Here is a 3506-nt window from a genome sequence, read left to right as displayed (position 1 = left end):
AAAACTTAAAAACATTGCATATCTAAAAATTCACAATCCATGAAGAACAAGCTGGATAATAACTACCCAAATCCATCCCCCACCTTTCATCTCCCATGATTGACCTGCCAAAGTTTTCTGCACGGTGCACATATCATTTAATGATGGCTATTGTTACATCCGGATGGCTCAAAATGGTTCTTATACTGTGTTACTACCTAGAAGCCTGAATGCCCCCTCTGTTTCTCGTCTTATACAACTTTCCTTTGTTATGCATCCATTCTCTGCTGGTTTTTGCTTGCTTCCAACTGAAAAACAAACCTTTCTAGTCTCTCTTGGACCATTTGCCAGGCTAGTTGTGGCATTTACAATATTTTGTTTTGCATGGATTGGAGGCTCCATGAAATGCTTATCATCTTTGTCACAACTACTTATTTCAGTAGAGACAGACGGAGCAACTTTACCTGCAATGCAAATACTTTGTTGTGAAGTATGAATTCCACCTTTGTCTCTGTTATCATCTGTTTCGTAACCTGCAGAAACAGAGCCTTCACCATCTAAGTTGAAAGTTATCCATGTCTGCTTTGGGAATCTCTGTGAATCCACTCTTCTAGAAATCCCCATCACCTCTTTTGAAAGAAGGTTATCTCCTTAACTTGATCCATGTGAGAAACTGTTACCATTTGGCTTACTGGGATCTTGGTCTGCCTATGATTTTCCTTGGCCATTGTAAACAGATTCTCTTGTATCAATTTCTCCAGACTTTATGGGTGTTGCTTTCTTAATATTATCCTGCAATGGCTCAGCATTCCTTTTAAACAAGAAGTTTGCACATCAAAAAGCAACTTAGTCTGAGTAATATCTTGTGATACAGATGATACTGCTGCATCAAATGACATTATTTCATTGTTCACACCCAAACTCTTCTTTTCTTCATCATAAATAGGACCATTTCCATAATCTTCCGTTGAAGACTTGCATATGATTTCAGTAGATGATTTTTTATGTTTGGTTCTTTGAGAAAACCCATTGTGGAGCTGGCGCAAACCCAGATTGCTAGGACTCTTTCTGAAATTCTCTGAAGTATTTAGGCCACCTGGACTTTCACCCAAGTCTATGCACATTGAATCCTCATTTTCCTCTTCACTAAAGATGGGACTTTTCATAATCTCATCTACTGAGAGATTATCAATCTCCTCACAAATTGTACTAGCTCCATCCTTGTCAGAATTGTTCTCATATATTCCATTTCACTTTCGAATACATCCCTTACTTGGGCTGATGAGAATGCACCAGAGAATGCTAGAGGATGAGGTCCGATAGAGAACTCGGAGCCATTACCATCATCATCTTCTCCAATTTCATTAGTTCCATCCCTCTCCTGCACTGTGCCATCATGTCGTTCTCCATAATCACTCAAGTATTGAGGAGAAACATGAATAATGTTTACCATTCGAGTTCCTGTATTTCCTTTATTTTGGAGACAGCCCAGAACAGATTTTTTTATAAAAAGGCATCCAAAACCTGTTGGATCTGATCCAAACACCTTGTAAAAAGATGCGATGATATAATTAGGCCTAAAGAGTGATAGTACAAGGGAATCCATATCTTTAGGACCCAAAGCACCTGCATCCAGCAATACATGCCACCTGTTCTGCAGTGCAAGAAACATCCACTGGTAGGAATACTTGGCTCCAATCACCCTGGACTGGGCAGGAGAAACAAAAAGACCTAGCACCGAGTCCTTTTTTCTTCTTTTCTTATGCTAAAGTTGTTTCCTAAGCTCAGAGCTACAGTCTGAGTGTTGGCCACTTCAACCAAGCACTGTGTCCTTTGGCACCCTTCTTCCTTGCACTTTGTGCCAACCAATTAATTGATTCACTTTCATAGCCATACATAGTTAGAAGCCTCCTATTCTGATGAAATGGATGGGCTTCTGCAAGAAGATTGAAAGCGGAGCCTCTACTAAAAGTGAATACCATGTTGTACTCACTTTGAGGAATGCTAAGATAATCCATTATCCTATTCCTGATATCATGCTCAACGGTACCTTCCTCAGGTAGCCCATTTAGTGCATGTGAGCTCAAGTTTGCAGATATTGTTGACAAACCAAATGAAGAAGCTTCCCAACGCTGGAACTGCTGCAGGTAAGGAAAGATCCCAAATCCACAATAATCTGAGTAGACTTTCAACGTCTCTTCTAGGTGCCCATATTCATCACTTCTGATCTCATCCACTTCCTCTGTACTATCAAATTTTGGATACATTTTCTTGAACTTGGCATAGGCATCATCTAGCCCACGAATACTCTCCTCAGTATCGAAAAACCTCTCAGTAGCCTGTGCAGAGGCTGTCAAGAAGTCTCTCTGAGCCTTCAAACGAACTAGGGCCTTGGAATGCAAGATCCCAGATTTGGTCCCCGAAATCACAGCAACGACCTCTTCTTCATCATCGCAACCTATGTGAAGGACATGAATTAATTGAATAGATGGTACTACAACTTACTTGTTTGGGGGGCTTTCATTAGGGCATGTAGATTTTGTTGTAACATAAAGTTGGACGAGCTTTCCGTAGAGTGTCTTTTTACATTAGCACCTGAAACACCTAGGTAGTATGTGCTGCTTTCATGTCCTTCATATAAGAAGTCTGATAATGTTCTTATGCAGAACTTAATAGTTATATTAATATAGACTGCAATATGCATGACAGTCATATATATATATATATATATATATAATGCTTGATCAGTTAACAATATTAGAATATAAATCATAAAGACCCCTTAAATTAATAACAGTAGGAAGTGTTAATTTTAGTACTTTCAGATTGAATAAAACTCAGAAAATTAGAATTAGGTTAATTCATTTATAGTTTTCCAGACTTTAAGCATAATGAAGGAAATGAAATGCTAAAGACAATGCACAGTTACCCTGGGAAAACCTCCTAGGAGGAAAAACCCAGCCAAAGGATCCTCAGATCTGATTTATGATTTAGAATTCAATTGAGCATTACACACTTATCTGGAGTTGCAGCCACTATGAGGAAGGAATAGTTAGTTTACAGTTCTCCTTATCTGATCACAATCCTTTAATGGAGTCTTCGATATTTTGATGATGATCTGCAGTCTCTAAAGGAGTTCGCTGCCCTTAATTTGAAGTCTGCTGCCAATTGATCAAGTTCGCACTCTCCTATTTTGGATCTGCTGCTACATATGAGGTTCGCTGTTCGCTGTTTGCTGTTTGGGATCTACTGTCAAGTTCGCACTCTCCTATTCTGGATCTGCTGCAATATATGAGGTTCGCTGTTTGCTGTTTGCGATCTACTGCAATCCTTATGAAGTTCGCTGCCACCAAATAGAAGATTTGATATTGCTAAATGCATAAGTATGAGATTCGCTTTTCACCGAAGATTATTTCATCAACTTGAAGAACTTGATTGTGCTAATGAGAGGAAAATGTTGCATTTATAGGAGACATATGTTTCCCAAACATGTCGGCCTCCTTTATATTTTAATCCATATTACTTAT

General features: G+C 39.0%; 1 pseudogene; it reads right to left on the bottom strand.

Moving 5' to 3' along the window:
- Window positions 1–743: 743 nt before the first annotated feature.
- LOC131049691 (uncharacterized) lies at window positions 744–2261 on the bottom strand (annotated as a pseudogene).
- Window positions 2262–3506: the final 1245 nt, after the last annotated feature.

This window comes from Cryptomeria japonica, chromosome 8 (assembly GCF_030272615.1).
Source record: "Cryptomeria japonica chromosome 8, Sugi_1.0, whole genome shotgun sequence".
NCBI classification, from domain to species: Eukaryota; Viridiplantae; Streptophyta; class Pinopsida; order Cupressales; family Cupressaceae; genus Cryptomeria; species Cryptomeria japonica.
This window is presented reverse-complemented; position numbering and strand designations above follow the sequence as displayed.